The sequence below is a fragment of the Taudactylus pleione genome, unplaced genomic scaffold, assembly GCF_031769625.1.
Source record: "Taudactylus pleione unplaced genomic scaffold, aTauple2 ptg001050l, whole genome shotgun sequence".
Lineage (NCBI taxonomy): Eukaryota > Metazoa > Chordata > Amphibia > Anura > Myobatrachidae > Taudactylus > Taudactylus pleione.
Window position 1 is genome coordinate 432,365 of NW_028285451.1, and position 25,233 is coordinate 457,597.

The window sequence follows — 25,233 nt, forward strand, 5'->3', positions numbered from 1 at the left end:
CAGCCCGTTACTTACCTTCAGGATGCCGTTGGTCGGGATAGTGGTGCTGGCATCTTGACCTGTTGGGATTTCGGTGCTGGTATTTAGACCGTCGGCATTCTGCACGCCCGGGATTCCGATTACATCCCATCTAGTATACCCAGCATGTGAACTTGTAGCCAGGGGTGGAGTCAGCGGAAGACACTGTATTAACCCTGTTGCATTTGCTTCATAGGTAATGCAAGTAAATAGAGTAGAGATGTGTGCAGACCCTTGTGTTTTGGTTCTAAAGCATCGTTATGTTTTGGCAAAACCACCCTCAAGTGTTTTGGTTTTATTTATAAAAAGAGCTAAAAACAGAGAAGAGAAGACCCAAGTCAGGACTCGGGGCCTGATTCCGAGCCGCTCGTAAGTGGCCGCTCGTTCGCTATGAGCAATGTTCGCACAACTGCGCATGCGTATGGGTCGTAATGCGCATGCGCCAACCAGTCATTGCGGTTGGAAATCGAGCGCTCGCAAAATAGCGAGGGCCTGCTAATTTGAGTGACAGAATGAGGCGTTTGTGGGTGGTAACAGGGGAAGGTGCTTGAAAACGGGGAGTGGAGATCCGAACGCAGGCGTGCCAAACGGTCAAAACGGGCGTTTTAAGGGTGTGCATAATTAACAAAGCAGCGTCATCGACCACGTCACTTGGTTGTTTCTTAGCCTGAACTGTTCGCATGATTGCGGTAGGAAAATCCAACCACAAGCACTGCGAGCAGTGCAGATGCCTTTCGATGTACTCGATTAATCTAATAAATAGCGGAGATGACGTAGGATGCGAGCGGCCAGGGAGCGTCTTTACAAAATAGCCAGCACATGTTTCGTTCGCTTGCTCAGACATAGAGGCGTCAACAGACCGCAAAGAGCGAGCGCTCAATTTAAATAGCCGGCCCCTTTTTCGGAACGAGCGAGCGCAAATAGCGTCCGGCTCTGAATCAGGCCCTCGGTTCTACTAAGAACCCAAAACTGATCCGAGCCGGGACTCTGTTAAACTCGGAACCCCAAAGTTTGAGTGTGTTTGGTTTTCAGCATTTCGAACTACTCATCTCTAAAATAGATCTGACCGTGTCGAAAAGGTGCCACCGCTGTTCTCAGCTGCAGATACAATTGCCAGTGGGTATGGGGTCATTGGAACTAATAGGTCCCATCCCCATATATTCCTTTACAGATTTTTACTAGTGCTAGTAACAGTAGGAGTATGATATTTTAATGGATGAGGAGCATTAGAATCAAATGAGTCTTTTATTATGTTTTTAAATCCGAGGATCAGCCTATCTCATACAAGCGTTTGTCTTGCGCCTATTTCTACTTCAGGGTCCATAGGGGGTCCACAGGGTTGACCTTGGGGTATAGCTGGATCTGGATCCACGGGCACCACGCAGTTAAAGCTTTGCTGCTCCCAGGATGCACTTGGGTCCGTCCTCCTCTATACCCCGCCCCGGCCACAGGCACCTCAGTTTTAGTTGGTGCCCGGCCAGAGTCGGGTCACCCTGTCGCAGTGGGGCTGCAGGAGCAGCCCCTAAGCTTTATTTTAAAAGAGAATTTTTTTTATTTTTTTCTACTTTTTTACACTGTTAGAGCGGCAGCATCAGACTGTCCTTTAGGACGTCCACGCTGCCGCTCCTTCTCCCCGCTGGCGCCGCGACGCCAGTACAGCTCCGGGGATCGCGGCGGGACCCCAGAGCCTGTACTAGCCGGGCTCTGGGGACTCCCTTGACTGCTGCCGGACGCGACGGGGATCAGGTAAGCCGCGGGTCGCCGCGTGCGGCGGCCCGCGGATACTTTCTATGCAGTCAGAAGCCTCCGGTCTCTGGGGACAGACCGGAGGCGCTAGCGGCGGAGGCGGACTCCCCCTCACTTGAGGAATACCCCGCGTGTCCGCTAGACCACCAGGGTATCAGGCTGGTAGCGGGACCGGCAACCCGGGGGTTAATTGCTAGCCAGGGGAGGCAGCCTTCCCTGTCTAGCGGCTCCTCCCCTCAGCTCAGCGCGCCTTTCAACTAGGAGTCTGGCGTCGCTGAGCTGCTCTTATCTTACGGCCACTCCTCCTCTGAGGTCTCCGGCGGCCATCTTTACTGGCACATCGCAGACTCCCAGGCGGTATCAAGTGGACCGGTCCCCCTGTGTACCTCTCCCCTGCTAAAGGACAGTGTACACAGTGCTATAGCCCTCCCAGACACTGAATCTGGGCGGTTGATTGTAGCGGAAGGTGCAGTGAGTACTAACTTTTCTGCATGGTATGTGACTATTGCTAGTGCTGCCTGTCTGTGACTTATTCTCCTTGCTGTCAGCTTATAACTATCCCTTTCCTTCTCCTACGGCCCGCAGGTGTGTGGGGGAAGGGCGTTTTTCTGAGACCCTCACTTATATAAAACACGTATTTGTGGGGTCAGTCACATACTGTTGGGTGCTACACAGTACCATATCTGGGCTGTTGTGTCGCATACTGGGAGTGCGCGGGTGTTAAAACCGTAATTCCTCTGGTGATACCTATTTCTTGTGATTTACGGTATCATGTCTGATGAGGAGACTGAGCGCTCTGTGGCTCCTGTGCTATTTTCCTGCAGACGTTGTGCTGCTGGAGTTGATGGGGAGGACTTATCTCAGGATGGTCTGTGCGGGCGGTGCCAGCTGGTACCGGGCCCCTCCAACCCCCTTGTATCACAGGACCCTCCTTGGGCGATGTTTTCACAGGTGCTGGCGTCTATTGCGGACCGGTTATCGGTCCCATCAGCGGTCCCTTCTAGGGCGTTGCCGCAGCCCACCATCCCCCATTCCCCGGGGGTTCCACAAATGTTGCGGTCTCCCCCCGGGGCCCAGACTGTGGGTCCTTACTCGGGACTGCCTGTGTATGTGCAGTCTTCCCCAGGGACGCGTCAGTCTGTAGTGCCTTTGCAGAGTTTTGCTCCGACGGCTCCTCCGCCTTGGGTGGATGTTCTATCCAGCTCCGTACAGAGTCTGGCGGCTTCATCCTCGGCGTTTCAGTCCATGTTGCAAGGTGATGTGCCACCAAGGGTGTCTAAACGTCCGGTTGTGAGTTCACTAGCTGCGCAGTTGTCGGACTCGGAAGTGTCCTCAGATGATGGAGAAATCCGTGAGGGCTCTGACTCTGATGTCATGGGGCAGGAGGTGGAAGCTAAGTCCTCCATTAATGTTCCAGCCTTAGTTAGGGCGGTGCGGGCTATCCTACATGTAGAGGATGATGCGCCGGCTCCTAGGTCGAAGTTTCCTAATTTTAAAAAGGCCAAGGGCCAGTCCTTCCCGAGACATTCGGCGACCAAGGCCGCACCCAAGCCCAAGAAGCAGGCATGGAGTGCTCGGCGCCCTTCTTCCAAGCAGGAGGATAAGCCTGCTGCCTGATGGGACGGGCCTCTCTCTGGGAGACCCCAGAGTGGGAGGCCGACTTCTCCAATTCGCCCAGTGTTGGCACAATACCACCACGGATGCCTGGGTTCGAGAAGTAGTCTCTCAGGGGTACGCCCTGTCTTTTCGGTTCAGGCCGCCCCACCAGTTTTTCTGTACGAGTCCTTCTCTGGACCAGACCAAGGCTGGTCAGATTCAGGTAGCTATAGAATCCTTGCTACAAGCAGGGGTCATTGTTCCCGTTCCGCAGTCTCAGCGCGGGACGGGGTACTATTCTACTCTGTTTCTGGTACAGAAACCCAATGGTTCTCATCGCCCTATCCTGAATTTGAAGTCTCTGAACAGATACCTCAGAGTTCCCAGGTTCAGGATGGAAACGTTACGTTCCATCATTCTGGCGATGGAACCCGGGGATTATATGGTCTCCCTCGATATCCAGGACGCCTATCTCCATGTGCCCATAGCACCGGCACATCAGCGGTATCTGAGGTTTGCTATCCTGAACCATCACTACCAATTTTGGGCGTTGCCTTTTGGCCTTTCCACGGCTCCGAGGGTGTTCACCAAGGTGATGGCGGTTATGGCTGCCCACCTTCGGGGTCAGGGTCTACGTCTGTTGCCGTACCTGGATGATCTTCTGCTGCTGGCGAGCTCCCCGGAGGTGCTTCTTCGACATCTCCACCTGACCATTGCTTGTCTTCAAGCACACGGGTGGTTGATAAACTGGAAGAAGTCCTCCCTGATTCCATCACAGCGGATGGTTCATTTGGGAGCCCTGCTGGATTCTCGTCAGCAGCGGATTTTCCTGACTCCAGAGAAGGTCTCCTCCCTGCAGCTGCGGATACACAGTTGCCTGAGCAGTTGCCGCCTGTCGGTCCATTCAGCTATGAGAGTTCTGGGGTCCATGGTGTCGACTTTCGACATGGTGGAATTTGCCCAGTTCCATTCCCGGCCCCTGCAGGGGCTGATTCTATCGGAATGGAACGGGTTACCTCACCGGATCCGCTCTCAGATGCTGGTGTTGTCCCCGGAGGTTCGGCAGTCTTTGGCTTGGTGGCTTCAGACGGCGCATCTGGTCGAGGGGCGCCCCTTTTGGATCCCGGACTGGGTCCTGCTCACGACGGATGCCAGTCTTCGGGGTTGGGGGGCAGTGACCGGCTCATTATCGCTTCAGGGTCGTTGGTCCGCGGAAGAAGCACTTCTCCCCATCAACATCCTGGAACTGCGGGCTGTGTACAGGGCCCTGCAGTCGTCCGGCCCCGCTCTTCACGGAAGGGCGGTTCAGGTGCAGTCCGACAACGCCACCACGGTGGCGTACATCAACCACCAAGGGGGAACTCGCAGTCGGGCAGCAATGTCGGAGGTGTCTCGCATTCTTGCTTGGGCGGAGTGTCACGTTCCAGCGATCTCGGCAGTCTTCATTCCTGGAGTCCTCAATTGGGAGGCGGACTTCCTCAGCCGTCACGACGTGCATCCCGGGGAATGGTCGCTTCACCCAGAGGTGTTTCAGCTACTCGTGGACAGGTGGGGGCTGCCGGAGCTGGACTTGATGGCCTCCCGTCACAATCACAAGTTGCCCGTTTACGGGTCAAGGACAAGAGACGCAGGCGCCTGTCTGGTAGACGCTCTGTCGGTGAAATGGACGTTTCACCTGGCGTATCTGTTTCCTCCGATATCCTTCCTTCCTCGGGTTCTGCGGAAATTCAAGCAGGACGGCGGCACACTCGTGCTGGTGGCTCCGGCGTGGCCCAGACGTCCTTGGTACTCCGATCTGAGGTGCCTCTCCATCGACGCTCCGTACCTTCTTCCTCAGCGTCGGGACCTGTTGTCTCAAGGGCCCTGCCTTTACCCGGATCTGGGTCGGCTGTCTTTGACGGCGTGGCTCTTGAGACAGCCGTCTTGAGGTCTAGGGGTTTCTCCAGTTCGGTGATTGGTACCATGCTTAGGTCACGCAAGCCTGCTTCCGCGCGGATTTACCACAGGGTGTGGCGCACTTATTTTCAGTGGTGTGAATCCAGAAACTATGATCCGCAGGTGTTTCAGGTTTCCAGAATCTTGGAATTTCTTCAATCGGGTTTGGACCTCGGCTTACGCCTGGCCTCTCTGAAGGTTCATGTGTCTGCTTTGTCCGTGTGGTTTCAGCGACGGATTGCTACACTGCCAGACGTTCACACCTTTTTCCAAGGTGTTCTCAGGATCCAGCCTCCCTTCGTGCCTCCGGTGGCTCCGTGGGACTTGGCGGTGGTGCTGCGGGTCTTGCAGGGTCCTCCGTTTGAGTCGGTGGAGCTCAAGTGGCTGACGTTTAAGACCATTTTTCTCCTGGCAATTGCTTCGGCCAGGAGGGTTTCAGAATTGGGGGCGCTTTCCTGTCGCCCTCCTTTTCTGATTTTTCACCAGGACAGGGCAGTGCTCCGCACGCGTCCTGAGTTTTTGCCCAAAGTGGTTTCAAAGTTCCACATTAATCAGGAACTTGTTGTGCCAGCTTTTCAGTCACCTGATCTTTCTGCTGGTGAGGCTTCCTTGGATGTGGTCCGGGCACTTAGAATCTATGTGGACCGGACTGCTTCGGTTAGGAAGTCGGATTCTTTGTTTGTCCTCTTCGGTTTTCACAAGAGGGGTTGGCCTGCCAACAAGCAAACGTTAGCCCGTTGGCTTCGTTCAGTTATTTGTGAGGCTTATGCGCAGGAGGGTTTACCTGTGCCAGCCTCCGTTAAGGCTCATTCCACTCGTTCTGTGGGTCCCTCTTGGGCTGCTAGACGTGGCGCCTCCGCTGTTCAGCTGTGTAAGGCGGCTACTTGGTCTTCAATTCAGACGTTTTTGAGGTTTTATGCGTTTGACACCTTCGCCTCTCAGGATGCATCCTTTGGGCGCCGGGTACTCCTTTCAGCACAGGAGCGTCCCCGCCCTTAGTTGAACTGCTTTGGGACATCCCCAAGGTCAACCCTGTGGACCCCCTATGGACCCTGAAGTAGAAAACAAGAGATATGGTAAGAACTTACCTTTGTTATCTCTGTTTCTACGAAGTCCATAGGGTCCACAGGGCGCCCGCCCTGACGCACCTGGCTTCAAATGGGCTGTGTGGCTGGTCACCGGTTTTCCGTCTCCCATTTCTGTGAGTATGGTTTCTTGTGTGTTCCAGTCTTCCTTCTCTCTGTTTAGTCTCCTCCTCCGGCCTTAGCTGCTTACCAACTGAGGTGCCTGTGGCCGGGGCGGGGTATAGAGGAGGACGGACCCAGGTGCATCCTGGGAGCAGCAAAGCTTTAACTGCGTGGTGCCCGTGGATCCAGATCCAGCTATACCCCAAGGTCAACCCTGTGGACCCTATGGACTTCGTAGAAACAGAGATAACAAAGGTAAATTCTTACCATATCTCTTGTTATTCATATTACGTAGCTCTGACCCTGCGCATAGTTGTAAGCTTGTTTGCAAGTATTGTATGTTATGTATGTCTGTGTTTTATATCAGTTTAAGAGCACAAGCTAAAGTGCTTCTATTTTCTTTCTCATCCTAAACCTTAGCGCACTTGAGGTGGCCATTTTGTGGGCATAATCTCTGTTTGTGGGAGCGCAACTTATCAATTCTCTTGGAACCTGTGACATCACCAAGACACAAAGTGAACTATTAGGTGTCATTGGTGACTGTGTCCAATGAATTGGTAGGCTGCATTCTCCTGAGGTGATCGGGTGACTCTGTGCCCAATGGATTGGTAGGCTGCATTCTCCTGAGGTGATCGGGTGACTCTGTGCCCAATGGATTGGTAGGCTGCATTCTCCTGAGGTGATCGGGTGACTCTGTGCCCAATGGATTGGTAGGCTGCATTCTCCTGAGGTGATCGGGTGACTCTGTGCCCAATGGATTGGTAGGCTGCATTCTCCTGAGGTGATCGGGTGACTCTGTGCCCAATGGATTGGTAGGCTGCATTCTCCTGAACGATGGTTCAACAAAGTGTGTTCCCCTACTAGGAGCAGGCTAAAGTTATACTCTGAAAGACTACTGGCGGCTGCCTGTCTGCGACTCTTTGTAAATACCGCTACAGACTGCTTCCCTTGTGTACATCCGATACTAATGTACATTTTGACGCTCAGTGCTGTACAATGGGGGGACACACGGCCTAATGTACACGGACTGAGATGTCCAATTTAAACATCTGTGCACCCTCTGGTGCACTATACCGATTGCTGCGTCTTTAGACACCACCCTCTGGTGCACTATACTGATTGGTGCGTCTTTGGACACCACCCTCTGGTGCACTATACCGATTGCTGAGTCTTTAGACACCACCCTCTGGTGCACTATACCGATTGGTGCGTCTTTAGACACCACCCTCTGGTGCACTATACCGATTGGTGAGTCTTTGGACACCACCCTCTGGTGCACTATACCGATTGCTGCGTCTTTGGACACCACCCTCTGGTGCACTATACCGATTGGTGAGTCTTTGGACACCACCCTCTGGTGCACTATACCGATTGGTGCGTCTTTTGACACCACCCTCTGTTGCACTATACCGATTGGTGCGTCTTTGGACACCACCCTCTGGTGCACTATACCGATTGGTGCGTCTTTAGACACCACCCTCTGGTGCACTATACCGATTTGCATCTTTAGACACCACCCTCTGGTGCACTATACCGATTGGTGAGTCTTTAGACACCACCCTCTGGTGCACTATACCGATTTGCATCTTTAGACACCACCCTCTGGTGTACTATACCGATTGGTGAGTCTTTAGACACCACCCTCTGGTGTACTATACCGATTTGCGTCTTTAGACACCACCCTCTGGTGCACTATACCGATTGGTGAGTCTTTGGACACCATCCTCTGGTGCACTATACCGATTGGTGCGTCTTTAGACACCACCCTCTGGTGCACTATACCGATTTGCATCTTTAGACACCACCCTCTGGTGCACTATACCGATTGGTGAGTCTTTAGACACCACCCTCTGGTGCACTATACCGATTGCTGCATCTTTAGATACCACACTCTGGTGCACTATACCGATTTGCATCTTTAGACACCACCCTCTGGTGCACTATACCGATTGGTGCGTCTTTAGACACTACCCTCTGGTGCACTATACCGATTGCTGCGTCTTTAGACACCACCCTCTGGTGCACTATACCGATTGGTGAGTCTTTAGACACCACCCTCTGGTGTACTATACCGATTGGTGCGTCTTTAGACACCACCCTCTGGTGTACTATACTGATTGCTGCATCTTTAGACACCACCCTCTGGTGCACTATACCGATTGGTGAGTTTTTAGACACCACCCTCTGGTGCACTATACCGATTGGTGAGTCTTTAGACACCACCCTCTGGTGCACTATACCGATTTGCGTCTTTAGACACAACCCTCTGGTGCACTATACCGATTGGTGAGTCTTTAGACACCACCCTCTGGTGCACTATACCGATTTGCGTCTTTAGACACCACCCTCTGGTGCACTATACCGATTTGCGTCTTTAGACACCACCCTCTGTTGCACTATACCGATTGGTGAGTTTTTAGACACCACCCTCTGGTGTACTATACCGATTGCTGCGTCTTTAGACACAACCCTCTGGTGCACTATACCGATTGGTGCGTCTTTAGACACCACCCTCTGGTGCACTATACCGATTTAGACACCACCCTCTGGTGCACTATACCGATTGGTGAGTCTTTAGACACCACCCTCTGGTGCACTATACCGATTTGCGTCTTTAGACACCACCCTCTGGTGCACTATACCGATTTGCGTCTTTAGACACCACCCTCTGTTGCACTATACCGATTGGTGAGTCTTTAGACACCACCCTCTGGTGCACTATACCGATTTGCGTCTTTAGACACCACCCTCTGTTGCACTATACCGATTGGTGAGTCTTTAGACACCACCCTCTTGTGCACTATACCGATTGGTGCGTCTTTAGACACCACCCTCTGGTGCACTATACTGATTGGTGAGTCTTTAGACACCACCCTCTGGTGCACTATACCGATTGGTGAGTCTTTAGACACCACCCTCTGGTGCACTATACCGATTTGCGTCTTTAGACACCACCCTCTGTTGCACTATACCGATTGGTGCGTCTTTAGACACCACCCTCTGGTGCACTATACCGATTGCTGCATCTTTAGACACAACCCTCCGTTGCACTATACCGATTGCTGCGTCTTTAGACACCACCCTCTGGTGCACTATACCGATTGATGAGTCTTTAGACACCACCCTCTGGTGCACTATACCGATTGGTGAGTCTTTAGACACCACCCTCTGGTGCACTATACCGATTTGCGTCTTTAGACACCACCCTCTGTTGCACTATACCGATTTGCGTCTTTAGACACCACCCTCTGTTGCACTATACCGATTGGTGCGTCTTTAGACACCACCCTCTGTTGCACTATACCGATTGGTGCGTCTTTAGACACAACCCTCTGGTGTACTATACTGATTGCTGCGTCTTTAGACACAACCCTCTGGTGCACTATACCGATTACTGCGTCTTTAGACACAACCCTCTGTTGCACTATACCGATTGCTGCATCTTTAGACACCACCCTCTGTTGCACTATACCGATTGCTGCATCTTTAGACACCACCCTCTGGTGCACTATACCGATTGATGAGTCTTTAGACACCACCCTCTGGTGCACTATACCGATTGGTGAGTCTTTAGACACCACCCTCTGGTGCACTATACCGATTTGCGTCTTTAGACACCACCCTCTGTTGCACTATACCGATTGGTGAGTCTTTAGACACCACCCTCTTGTGCACTATACCGATTGGTGCGTCTTTAGACACCACCCTCTGGTGCACTATACTGATTGGTGAGTCTTTAGACACCACCCTCTGGTGCACTATACAGATTGGTGAGTCTTTAGACACCACCCTCTGTTGCACTATACCGATTTGCGTCTTTAGACACCACCCTCTGTTGCACTATACCGATTGGTGCGTCTTTAGACACCACCCTCTGGTGCACTATACCGATTGCTGCATCTTTAGACACAACCCTCTGTTGCACTATACCGATTGCTGCGTCTTTAGGCACCACCCTCTGGTGCACTATACCGATTGATGAGTCTTTAGACACCACCCTCTGGTGCACTATACCGATTGGTGAGTCTTTAGACACCACCCTCTGGTGCACTATACCGATTTGCGTCTTTAGACACCACCCTCTGTTGCACTATACCGATTGGTGCGTCTTTAGACACCACCCCCTGGTGCACTATACCGATTTGCGTCTTTAGACACCACCCTCTGTTGCACTATACCGATTGGTGCGTCTTTAGACACAACCCTCTGGTGTACTATACTGATTGCTGCGTCTTTAGACACAACCCTCTGGTGCACTATACCGATTACTGCGTCTTTAGACACAACCCTCTGTTGCACTATACCGATTGCTGCATCTTTAGACACCACCCTCTGGTGCACTATACCGATTGATGAGTCTTTAGACACCACCCTCTGGTGCACTATACCGATTGGTGAGTCTTTAGACACCACCCTCTGGTGCACTATACCGATTTGCATCTTTAGACACCACCCTCTGTTGCACTATACCGATTGGTGCGTCTTTAGACACCACCCCCTGGTGCACTATACCGATTTGCGTCTTTAGACACCACCTTCTGTTGCACTATACCGATTGGTGCGTCTTTAGACGCAACCCTCTGGTGTACTATACTGATTGCTGCCTCTTTAGACACAACCCTCTGGTGCACTATACCGATTACTGCGTCTTTAGACACCACCCTCTGGTGCACTATACCGATTGGTGAGTCTTTAGACACCACCCTCTGGTGCACTATACCGATTGGTGCGTCTTTAGACACCACCCTCTGGTGCACTATACCGATTTGCGTCTTTAGACACCACCCTCTGTTGCACTATACCGATTGGTGCGTCTTTAGACACCACCCTCTGGTGCACTATACCGATTTGCGTCTTTAGACACAACCCTCTGGTGTACTATACCGATTGGTGAGTTTTTAGACACCACCCTCTGGTGTACTATACCAATTGCTGCGTCTTTAGACACCACCCTCTGGTGCCCTATACCGATTTGCGTCTTTCGACACCACCCTCTGGTGCACTATACCGATTGGTGCGTCTTTAGACACCACCCTCTGGTGCACTATACCGATTGGTGCGTCTTTAGACACCACCCTCTGGTGCACTATACCGATTGCTGCGTCTTTAGACACCACCCTCTGGTGCACTATACCGATTGGTGCGTCTTTAGACACCACCCTCTGGTGCACTATACCGATTGGTGCGTCTTTAGCACCACCCCCTGGTGCACTATACCGATTGGTGCGTCTTTAGACACCACCCTCTGTTGCACTATGGCAGGTGCAGTTTCTCAGACTGATTACGGCCTTCTATGTCTGCTGCTGTGCAGCTGTCACTGATCCTTCCCACAACACGGGCATTACATGGACCATTTTGCCATATTCCCCAGTAACCGCACAGGAACGCCCATCACTTTCCAACAACATTTCTTATTCCATGCATCTCGAGGCAGCATCACCTTTGCACACTCTGTATATCGTATGGCCACAGGAGTTTTTAAGAATTTTCGCACATGCGCAGTTGCAAAACATTGTTTAGCTAAATGAACATTGCCATAGTGTGCGGCTTTGAATCAGGCCCTTATGTACTGTATTACAGCTAGGGGCACAGCCTTGTCCTCCCTGCACCAGGACACCCATGCGATATTTGTTCATGCCATAAAATTCACCCCATACTTCATCTTGACTCCCAATTGAAGTAAAACTGTGACCTACGTTAATTTGGCTGCATCAGCAGTCTAAGGGCCTCATTCAGCTTGGATCGCAAGCCTGCAATTGCACGCAACCGCACGTTGCGAAAATATGCAAATTAATGCGATAGCAGCACTATACCGAGACGCCCACCAGCTTATAAAGCCGCCCACTTCCCATTACATACATCCGCAAGTCAGCAAAAACATCGGTAACATCGGACCCATACGTAGAGTTGGGGTTGAGCTTGACATGACTGGGGTGCGTACACATGCGCAGAACGCAAACATCGGCTGGGTGCATGCAAACACAGACTTGTGAACCAAGCAGAATGATGCCCTAAATACAGAAAAATTTCAGTGCAGAATTTCATACATCTCTCCAGTAGAATTTCACAATGAAATTCCCTCCTACTTCTCCAGCCACAGTGCACAGCAGCATGACATTCCCTCCTACTACCCCAGCCACAGTGCACAGCAGCATGACATTCCCTCCTACTACCCCAGGAACAGTGCACAGCAGCAGGACATTCACTCCTACTACCCCAGCCACAGTGCACAGCAGCAGGACATTCCCTCCTACTACCCCAGGAACAGTGCACAGCAGCAGGACATTCACTCCTACAACCCCAGCCACAGTGCACAGCAGCAGGACATTCCCTCCTACTACCCCAGGAACAGTGCACAGCAGAGGACATTCACTCCTACTACCCCAGCCACAGTGCACAGCAGCAGGACATTCCCTCTTACTACCCCAGCCACAGTGCACTGCAGCAAGACATTCCCTCCTACTGCCACAGTGCACAGCAGCATGACATTCCCTCCTACTACCCCAGCCACAGTGCACAGCAGCAAGACATTCCCTCCTACTACCCCAGCCACAGTGCACAGCAGCATGACATTCCCTCCTACTACCCCAGCCACAGTGCACAGCAGCATGACATTCCCTCCTACTGCCACAGTGCACAGCAGCAAGACATTCCCTCCTACTACCCCAGCCACAGTGTACAGCAGCATGACATTCCCTCCTACTACCCCAGCCACAGTGCACAGCAGCAAGACATTCCCTCCTACTACCCCAGCCACAGTGCACAGCAGCATGACATTCCCTCCTACTACCCCAGCCACAGTGCACAGCAGCATGACATTCCCTCCTACTGCCACAGTGCACAGCAGCAAGACATTCCCTTCTACTACCCCAGCCACAGTGTACAGCAGCATGACATTCCCTCCTACTACCCCAGCCACAGTGCACAGCAGCAAGACATTCCCTCCTACTACCCCAGCCACAGTGCACAGCAGCATGACATTCCCTCCTACTACCCCAGCCACAGTGCACAGCAGCATGACATTCCCTCCTACTGCCACAGTGCACAGCAGCAAGACATTCCCTCCTACTACCCCAGCCACAGTGTACAGCAGCATGACATTCCCTCCTACTACCCCAGCCACAGTGTACAGCAGCATGACATTCCCTCCTACTACCCCAGCCACAGTGCACAGCAGCATGACATTCCCTCCTACTGCCACAGTGCACAGCAGCAAGACATTCCCTTCTACTACCCCAGCCACAGTGTACAGCAGCATGACATTCCCTCCTACTACCCCAGCCACAGTGCACAGCAGCAAGACATTCCCTCCTACTACCCCAGCCACAGTGCACAGCAGCATGACATTCCCTCCTACTACCCCAGCCACAGTGCACAGCAGCATGACATTCCCTCCTACTGCCACAGTGCACAGCAGCAAGACATTCCCTCCTACTACCCCAGCCACAGTGTACAGCAGCATGACATTCCCTCCTACTACCCCAGCCACAGTGCACAGCAGCATGACATTCCCTCCTACTACCCCAGCCACAGTGCACAGCAGCATGACATTCCCTCCTACTGCCACAGTGCACAGCAGCAAGACATTCCCTTCTACTACCCCAGCCACAGTGTACAGCAGCATGACATTCCCTCCTACTACCCCAGCCACAGTGCACAGCAGCAAGACATTCCCTCCTACTACCCCAGCCACAGTGCACAGCAGCATGACATTCCCTCCTACTACCCCAGCCACAGTGCACAGCAGCATGACATTCCCTCCTACTGCCACAGTGCACAGCAGCAAGACATTCCCTCCTACTACCCCAGCCACAGTGTACAGCAGCATGACATTCCCTCCTACTACCCCAGCCACAGTGTACAGCAGCATGACATTCCCTCCTACTACCCCAGCCACAGTGCACAGCAGCATGACATTCCCTCCTACTGCCACAGTGCACAGCAGCAAGACATTCCCTTCTACTACCCCAGCCACAGTGTACAGCAGCATGACATTCCCTCCTACTACCCCAGCCACAGTGCACAGCAGCAAGACATTCCCTCCTACTACCCCAGCCACAGTGCACAGCAGCATGACATTCCCTCCTACTACCCCAGCCACAGTGCACAGCAGCATGACATTCCCTCCTACTGCCACAGTGCACAGCAGCAAGACATTCCCTCCTACTACCCCAGCCACAGTGTACAGCAGCATGACATTCCCTCCTACTACCCCAGCCACAGTGCACAGCAGCAAGACATTCCCTCCTACTACCCCAGCCACAGTGCACAGCAGCATGACATTCCCTCCTACTACCCCAGCCACAGTGCACAGCAGCATGACATTCCCTCCTACTGCCACAGTGCACAGCAGCAAGACATTCCCTCCTACTACCCCAGCCACAGTGCACAGCAGCATGACATTCCCTCCTACTACCCCAGCCACAGTGCACAGCAGCATGACCGTTTGTTGTTTCAGCTCTAATCACAGACATTTAACTCTGTTAGATGTGGATTTACAAACACAGTGCGGAATGGCAAAATCAAAGTGGCATTCGGAATATCGCAAAAATTTGCACAACTGCAGAAAGGCCCCAAAATCTAATTTACTTCTAATTCAATTGCAACTTTGCCCGTGCCTGAGATATATAAAGTTAAGCATCATGAAGTAAAAATTTTAGGTAGAAAATTAGAAAAACTGGGATATGTGAGAGCCCTCAATAGTTAGAAAACAATCCTTGCTTAATCCATGCTTGTACATTAGCTGTGAATGCTGAAACAGTTTTATGTATGGCAACTGGTGCTGTATTTCACATCTGATGGTAATCGAATTGTCCCTCTTTTTCTACGCATCATGCATACTTGCTCACCCTCTTCTGGTAGATTTCCCACATTCCCAGGAAAGGAGATCATCCGGCCAGATCCCGCCCACTTCCCCGGTGTAGTAGGTAGTCCAGAGACTTGATTATGTGAATCTTATCATGTGGTTACCCCTGCTCCACAAATTGCAGCATTGAACAGCAAGTGCTGTGATTCTGTTAATCATGGCCTCCAGCCGCGTCTTCTACTTCAGAATCTCCCAGAGGTGAACTTAAAGATATTGCCAAGTTGGGTATAATGGTCTGATTTTTCTCATGACGTTGTACAGCATGTAGCAATGTCCGTCTGATCACAATCCCCTAAGACTACAGTTACCCCCTGCTACTCGTGACTCCGTCAGCTGTTCTCCAGCCTTAAGAAACCAATATAAGCCTACTCCTCCCGGAACACTGCCTGTGATTCAGTAGATGCCTATCCCAGGCCAGAAGCTACTCCACTGAGTGTTTTCATTACATTAATAACACTGACATCAGGAGTTGCTGTGCCTAGTTTGCTATAGCATGTTGTGTACGGTACATTACCTCTGTCTATTCTTCTTGTTAATGCAAGTGGAAAATGATTAGAATAAATAAAACTGCTCCTCGGTGATACGGGCTGCCAGTTACACCTCTTTCTGAACTTATCCTATTAGTCATAAGTACGGCACAAAAAGCTTTTATATGTGAAAGAAAAAAAGTTTTAAATGAGGGGTGAAACAATCTCTGTGTAGTGTCTGCATATTCTGTCCGCACAGGCAGGAATATTATGTTCAGGATGGAGGCTGCAGTAAGGACAGTATGGAGGCTGCAGTAAGGACAGTATGGAGGCTGCAATAAGGACAGGATGGAGGCTGCAATAAGGACAGGATGGAGGCTGCAATAAGGACAGGATGGAGGCTGCAATAAGGACAGGATGGAGGCTGCAATAAGGGCACCTTGGAGGCTGTAATAAGGACAGGATGGAGGCTGCAATAAGGGCACCTTGGAAGCTGCAATAAGGACAGTATGAAGGCTGCAATAAGGACAGGATGGAGGCTGCAATAAGGACAGGATGGAGGCTGCAATAAGGAACAGTATGGAGGCTGCAATAAGGACAGGATGGAGGCTGCAATAAGGAACAGTATGGAGGCTGCAATAAGGACAAGATGGAGGCTGCAATAAGGACAGGATGGAGGCTGCAATAAGGGCACCTTGGAGGCTGCAATAAGGACAGGATGGAGGCTGCAATAAGGAACAGTATGGAGGCTGCAATAAGGACAGGATGGAGGCTGCAATAAGGAACAGTATGGAGGCTGCAATAAGGACAAGATGGAGGCTGCAATAAGGACAGGATGGAGGCTGCAATAAAGGCACATTGGAGGCTGCAATAAGAACAGGATGGAGGCTGCAATAAGGGCACCTTGGAGGCTGCAATAAGGACAGTATGGAGGATGCAATAAGGAACAGGATGGAGGCTGCAATAAGGACAGGATGGAGGCTGCAATAAGGACAGGATGGAGGCTGCAATAAGGACAGGATGGAGGCTGCAATAAGGGCACATTGGAGGCTGCAATAAGAACAGGATGGAGGCTGCAATAAGGGCACCTTGGAGGCTGCAATAAGGACAGTATGGAGGATGCAATAAGGAACAGGATGGAGGCTGCAATAAGGACAGGATGGAGGCTGCAATAAGGACAGGATGGAGGCTGCAATAAGGACAGGATGGAGGCTGCAATAAGGACAGAATGGAGGCTGCAATAAGGGCACCTTGGAGGTGCAATGGAGGCTGCAATAAGGGCACCTTGAAGGTTGCAATAATAGCATGGTGGAGGCCACAATAACGACAATGTGGACGCTGCAGTACTGGCATTGTGGATGCTGCACTTAGTATACAATGGAGGCTGCAATTAAGGACATAGTGGAGGCTGCAATGAGGGTATAGTGGAAGCTGCAATGAAGGAAAGGTGGAAGCAGTAATGAGGTCACAATGGAGGCTGCAATGAGGGCACGATGGTTGCAATGAGGGCACGGTGGTGTCTGCAATTAGGACGCGTAGTGGAATCTGCAATGACGGAAAGGTGGAAGCAGCAATGAGGTCACAATGGAGGCTGCAATGAGGGCACGTTGGAGGCTGCAATGAGGGCACGGTGGTGTCTGCAATGAGGACGCGGTGGTGTCTGCAATGAGGACACGGTGGAGGCTGCAATGAGGGCACGGTGGAGGCTGCAATGAGGGCACAGTGGAGGCTGCAATGAGGGCACGGTGGAGGCTGCAATGAGGGCATGGTGGAGGCTGCAATGAGGTCACAATGGAGGCTGCAATGAGGGCACAGTGGAAGCTGCAATGAGGACACAGTGGAAGCTGCAGTGAGGACACGGTGGAGGCTGCAGTGAGGGCACGGTGGAGGCTGCAGTGAGGGCACGGTGGAGGCTGCAGTGAGGACACGGTGGAGGCGGCAGTGAGCGCACGGTGGAGGCTGCAATGAGGGCACGGTTGAGGCTGCAATGAGGGCACGGTTGAGGCTGCAATGAGGGCACGGTGGAGGCTGCAATGAGGGCACGGTGGAGGCTGCAATTAGTGCAGGGTGGAGGCTGCAGTGAGGGCAGGATGGAGGGCACGGTGGAAGCTGCAATGAGGACACGGTGGAGGCTGCAATGAGGGCACGGTGGAGGCTGCAGTGAGGGCACGGTGGAGGCTGCAATGAGCGCACGGTGGAGGCTGCAATGAGCGCACGGTGGAGGCTGCAATGAGCGCACGGTGGAGGCTGCAATGAGCGCACGGTGGAGGCTGCAATGAGGGCATGGTGGAGGCTGCAATGAGGGCACGGTGGAGGCTGCAATGAGGGCAGGATCGAGGCTGTAATGAGGGCACGGTGGAGGCTGCAGTGAGGGCAGGATGGAGGCTGTAATGAGCAGAAGTGGAAGCACCAATGGTCTCCCGCTTGCCTTATTTCCTCATCTGTATTCTCTTATGTTCCAGTTATAAAGCAATGAGAACACAGGGTTATAAAGAAGACGAAGAATCTTTATTTGCAAATATTTGATTTCAGATCGATAAATTATAAAGGGACAAAACTGGATAATTCACTGTAACACTGAGCCAGATGACCGAAAATTACACGGAAACAAGTTTTGAAATGAAATGTGAGCGTGTTAGTGACTGGTGTACGGGGAATAACTCCTAAGAACTAGAGGCCAGGAGGTCTGTAATCAGATCAGAGATGTATAAGTAATTGTATTCCGCCTCGTTCTCCAGACAAACTCCGACTCAGTAGCCGAATTAAAAGATGATGGGATGAGCGTAATCTCTTTAGCGCAGTACAGCCCAGAAGCATTTGTGCTCCCAGCCCCAGCCGCCCAAACGTGGTTATGTGATAACGAATGACGGAGCGGCGCAGTCTGCGAACCAATAGATCAGGCAGGAAGGACACGTCCCGATGAGCTGGGGATTCACTTTCACTTGAAGTCTGACATTGAGGAGAGTTAAAGTCGGTCGTTCCGCTGTTTATTAACTGCTTTTCCGAGACAGTTGTTTTGTGTTCTGGACCAACATTCATCCTATCAATTCACTGGGAACCAGAGACGTCTCTGCCGTGTGAGTTAGGAAGGTCCTGGAGAATTTATAGATTGCAACCTCAGTATTACGGATCCAGCCCAAAGATTACCAGCTTCCATTGTGCGTAGTAGGTATCTGGTCCGCTCCTCGCAGTCACACATTGGGGAACACATTTCTCATAGACCAACAAAGTTAGTAGTAATTATCCCACCTTACTGTCTAACTAACGTCCCAGTTTAAATAGCTGAAATACTGGTAGTGCCGACTAATGTTGAAATTAGTCTACAAAGGGCCTAATCAGAGATGGATGGTAATACAGCAGCTCTTGCAACAGCGGTTGGTGGAATATGCAAATGCTCGGCCTTATTTGCTCTCCACGGCGGGATGGAGCGTACGAGCGCTGAGTCGCCCACTTTCAGGCTGCATGGTCTGTGCATTTGCTCTGGAGATTCTAAACACTCCAACATCGAAGCAACATTGGTCACAACCATCGACATTTGCGGTAGCCCAGGTTCCACTCAGCTATTCTCCTCTAATCCAACTATCCATGGCCTCTGAAGCTATGGATTTGCGATTGGGAATACAGTAGCATTCCCAGAAACGCCCTTGACACTCCTATAGCACGCCCGTGAAACGCCCACTTTTTGCGATCACTTTAGGTCACCTCTCAGTCTCCACCCTGTTCGCAAAACCCCTTCTCAGTGTTTGCATTTGCCAACGGCATAGGACACTGGGGTTCGCGCTTGCGCAGTAAGGAATCTCTGGACTTTTCACACATGCCCACTAGGAAAACATCTGCGGGAACATCGGGATAGCGTTCATCTCTGAATCAGACCCAAGTCGCCATTTAAGCCCTGACACAGTCGGACGTGTTCGCTCTGCTGGATTTTTATCCAAAAGTGAATTGTTCCATAGATCAGCAAATGATGGTGAATTTTCAGTCTGTAATCCCGGTTTGGTGGACGGGTCACAGAATCACTTTGAAGCAATTTCCAGCACTTCTAGAACATCTACATCTGTGTTTTGCAAATGCCACTAGATAACGTTTTATTATAGGTCACTCTTTATATAACCCTGTGTGGCCTCTTCCGCTAAGCTCCAATATTCAGAAGTAAGTGCAGAAATGTTACGTGCCCAATGAGGGGTGTAAGCTGTGTAGCGGTAACCGTTTCTGGGCACCAGACGGCCTAACGAATCGCTCATGTGCCTGACATTTAAATGATGAGATGAAGCAGGTAGAATGAATTCTATTATTAACAGTAAGTATTAAAAGTTCTATCTTTGCAGCCTGTGCAGTTGTTCTAGAAGTACACTTATAGTCTGAGATCCACAGGTCGCCCAAGTCTGCAAAAACACAGCACATGGAGGAGACTGAAGTATATCAAAAAACTACCTGTCTGAGGGGTGTACAAGATAGTGGACTGAGGGCCTGATTCAGAGCCGCTCATAAGCGGCCGCTTGTTCGCTCCGAGCGATGTTCGCACAACTGCGCATGCGTATGGGTCGTAATGCGCATGCTCCAACCAGTCAGTGCGATCGGAAATCGAGCGCTCGCAAAATAGCGAGTGCCTGCTAATTTGAGTGACAGGATGAGGCGTTTGTGGGTGGTAACAGGGGAAGGTGCTTGAAAACGGGGAGTGGAGATCCGAACGCAGGCGTGCCAAACGGTCAAAACGGGCGTTTTAAGGGTGTGCATAATTAACAAAGCAGCGTCATCGACCACGTCACTTGGTTGCCTGAACTGTTCGCATGATTGCGGTAGGATAAACCTACCACAAGCACTGCGAGCAGTTCAGACGCCTTTCGATGTACTCGATTAATCAAATAAATAGCGGAGATGACGTAGGATGCGAGCAGGGAAGATTTCTGGACTGCACAACCTGACTATATATATAATGGGAGGTGCTACCTGATGAGACTAATTGCAGGCACAGAAACAGACAAATCTCAGGTGCACAACTCCAAATTATTAATAATATATAAATGCAATAAAATTTTGCAATCAATAGAGGTTTTTAGCATAATCATGGCCAAGGTTATGGGCCTACCCACCATATCCAGGTAACCTCTTTCGGGTAGGTCCCTAACATACTAGGGTTCAAATCCAGAGCGCAGGACCCCCCAAAACTGGACCAGCCAAGCCGCCCCAGGGCACCGCCATAGTAAGAAAAGTGCAGTGTGATAGAGATAGTTAGGAGCAGCTGCTGCTGCATATAAATGTAGGATGCGAGCGGCCAGGGGGCGTCTTTACAAAATAGCGAGCGCATGTTTCGTTCGCTCACTCAGACATAGAGGCGTCAACAGACCGCAAAGAGCGAGCGCTCAATTTAAATAGCCGGCCCCTTTTTCTGACCGAGCGAGCGCAAATAGCGTGCGGCTCAGAATCAGGCCCTAAATATGGAAGCACCCGTGCAGATGATGGACATGGGGAATGTAGGGCCTGATTTATGATGGATCGCTATTGCGATTGCAGCTGCGATTACGCTCGCAGTCTCACAGTGAAAATATGCTAATGTTTGCAATCGCTATGCTTGTCGCAGCCAAACATAAGGACACCCACTTCACCTTACACGTAATACTTTACAAGTCTGCGAAACCATCGGTAACATCGCAGCCTCACGCACACATGCGCAAGCTCTGACCTTACTCAGGAATTGCTAACCTCATCGCACGCAGTGAGAGCCTGAGCTGCGTATGGCATCGCAGTGGATAATTTATGCACGCTCCTATAACAGCGTTCAAACGCACTGCCACGCCTGCATTTCGCCAACCACCCCTCCCCCACCCGTCACCACCCCCCAAACGCTCACTTCCTGTAAGTCAACCTGTGATGGGTCTGTGCCGTCCCAGCGATGGCAGTCCGATCGCAATGGAGCCCACGCGCACTGCTATGCATGCGCAGAATGCAACGATCGGCCGATTGCGTGCGTAATCGCACATAACATCCCAGCTTGATCATTCATAAGATGGGCCAGGTTACTCAGCGCAAGAGATGACCTCAGTGACCGAGACCACGCAACTTGCTAATGTTTCACCAGCAGTGGTGCCGGCAGGCGATGTCAACTTGGAGCTCTGAGGGAAAACTTCACCAGCAAAGGGTAACAGTGGGCGGAAGCACCTATGTCAGGATAGGAGTACGCACATTAATTAAAGGTACAAAGCAACAAGGGGAACAAAGGCCAAATGTGTGTAAATCCCAACCTATGATACCAGAATCATTTCCATCAAAAACGCTCCAATGAGAGCTCCGCAGAGTAATGATAGCGACGGGTTACAGCACATAAACCCCTCATCAGGGCACGTCTACGAGTGGTACACAGAAATCAGCCAATGGCAGTGGTGGAGGGGGAGGAGGTCAGGTGTTCTGTAATATCAGACGAATGCATCAACCTAACAGAACTTTGTGCTTGTTTCCAAGAGTGGTCCATCGATGTTTTGGGACGTATTTTTCGGGTCACCGACATAAAAGGTCCCACTGTGTCGCTCTCGCCGAGTTTCAAGATGGTGGTGCCGTGCAGGCGCAGTACTAAGGTCGGCGGCTATCTTGGTAAAGGGAATGAAGCTTCCCTGGTAGAGCAGCACCACGGAGTCTGCGCAGTAGTGCGCTTTCCGCTTTCAACAATTTGCGATAATACGCTCATATTCCAGGGCATCGGGGAATGGCGGCTTATGGGCAAGGGATATGTGTGGCGTGATTGGGGGGCTAGTGTGTCACTGAGAACAAGTCGGAAAATGTTAGAGAGAGCCTGCAAAGAGAGAGCAGACGCAATTCCCTAAGGCCGCTCACAGGAGCTAATTCAGCGTATAAAAATGATCAGCAAACCGCGCGTGCGCCAGACCCATTTCGCAAATGTGCAGAACAATCCTGCGTGATCGCGCCCAACCCCTGCTATGATTGACAGACAGAGGCATTTAAGGGGTGGGGCGGGGCCGGCCGGCATTCCCGGAAATGGGGGCATGTCGGACGCAGTTTACTGGCCTCGCAAACCGGCAAAGCCTGCGTAAGCTGAGGCTTACTCAGCTGGCCGGCGCTGTCCACAATCCTGTCCGATGGTCGCGAGGGTTATCCCAGCCTGGGGCCTATGTCGCAGTGCTGGGATTGTAACGCAGCAGGGGAGAGTCATACACCTCCTGCTGTATCTGCAAGGGCGGAATTACTATACTGCTTGTGTGCAGCTTTGCTATTCCGTCCTCTGCTGAATTAGCCTCACAGTCTGCACAGAGGCAGGAGATGCAGCTACAGTACAGTAGATTGTGCCAATACATTTCCCTGTGGTACACACAAATGTTTTTGTGGTTAGTGTCCCTTTAACAATATCACTTCCATAGTTGGCAGCCGACAGTGCGCAGACCGTACCTGGAAAAGAGTCCGTCAGAAGCCCCGTCATGCCACCAGATTGCCATTCATTTATCTCGCTACCTATAGCACAATCTCACTCCAGGGAATTTTTGCAAACACGGCTCCAGCTGGAATCACAGCGCTGCACCGTCTGCCAACCGGTGGTTACCTAAAATATGGCCCCTCGGTTCCAGGCCTCCAACGTGCTCCTGATTAACGTGCAACACACAATTGTTCACGTCAAGAAACGAGAAGATTTATCGTTTAGAAATCAAAGTAGAAGACGCGTAGGATGGACTTATATAGAGTTCCTGAGAAGTCCATTCGTGTATATTGTTTGCACGGAATCACTTGCTGGCACTAACGGTTATATTGTTTGCACGGAATCACTTGCTGGCACTAACGGTTATATTGTTTGCACGGAATCACTTGCTGGCACTAACGGTTATATTGTTTGCACGGAATCACTTGCTGGCACTAACGGTTATATTGTTTGCACGGAATCACTTGCTGGCACTAACGGTTATATTGTTTGCACGGAATCACTTGCTGGCACTAACGGTTATATTGTTTGCACGGAATCACTTGCTGGCACTAACGGTTATATTGTTTGCACGGAATCACTTGCTGGCACTAACGGTTATATTGTTTGCACGGAATCACTTGCTGGCACTAACTGCTATATTGTTTGCACGCAATCACTTGCTAGCACTAACGGTTATAGTGTTTGCACGCAATCACTTGCTGGCACTAACGGTTATATTGTTTGCACGGAATCACTTGCTGGCACTAACGGTTATATTGTTTGCACGGAATCACTTGCTGGCACTAACGGCTATATTGTTTGCACGGAATCACTTGCTGGCACTAACGGTTATATTGTTTGCACGGAATCACTTGCTGGCACTAACGGTTATATTGTTTGCACGGAATCACTTGCTGGCACTAACGGTTATATTGTTTGCACGGAATCACTTGCTGGCACTAACGGTTATATTGTTTGCACGGAATCACTTGCTAGCACTAACGGTTATAGTGTTTGCACGCAATCACTTGCTGGCACTAACGGTTATATTGTTTGCACGGAATCACTTGCTGGCACTAACGGTTATATTGTTTGCACGGAATCACTTGCTGTCACTAACGGTTATATTGTTTGCACGGAATCACTTGCTGGCACTAACGGTTATATTGTTTGCACGGAATCACTTGCTGGCACTAACGGTTATATTGTTTGCACGGAATCACTTGCTGGCACTAACGGTTATATTGTTTGCACGGAATCACTTGCTGGCACTAACGGTTATATTGTTTGCACGGAATCATTTGCTGGCACTAACGGTTATATTGTTTGCACGGAATCACTTGCTGGCACTAACGGTTATATTGTTTGCACGGAATCACTTGCTGGCACTAACGGTTATATTGTTTGCACGGAATCACTTGCTGGCACTAACGGTTATATTGTTTGCACGGAATCACTTGCTGGCACTAACGGTTAATGTCACAAATGATTAAAGCACAGACTTTTAAGCATCTTCCTTAATTGCTAAAGCTCTGACAAATAGTAATAACTGACTAGGACCTAGTGATTGTGTCTCTTCATTACAATGTATCAGGTCATTAGCGATGATGTGCCACGTGTAAAAGCTGGCGTTTTTAGCGCTCCTGTGACATCACCCCGGGGGATTAAAGAGGGCGATATTGGGATTCTGGAGAGGGTGAGGATAAAGGGAATAACGATCAATCCATTCTTTATATGCAAATTACAGAAAGGTCGTTGGTGCAACGGGGAAGTGACATTTCCTACGAAATCTGTGTTTGGAAAAACAACGGAATCCTGATTTAGCAGATTCACATGATACCACTCCGCATGGCGAGGGCCTAGGTCTGATCTGTAATCATAACTTCCAGCAGCGATAACCCTGTTGGGTGCCTTTATCGAAATCGATGACGCGATCGATGACAAAAATGGCTGTTTATACAAATTGGTTAAATGCGTTTGATGTAACCAGTTTGTCCAAACGACTGTTTTTGTCCA

General features: G+C 50.9%; 1 protein-coding gene across 1 annotated transcript in view; it reads left to right on the forward strand.

Moving 5' to 3' along the window:
- TEX55 (testis expressed 55) overlaps positions 1–25,233 on the forward strand; it is a 105,515-nt gene that overhangs the window by 16,451 nt on the left and 63,831 nt on the right. The window lies entirely within an intron of this gene.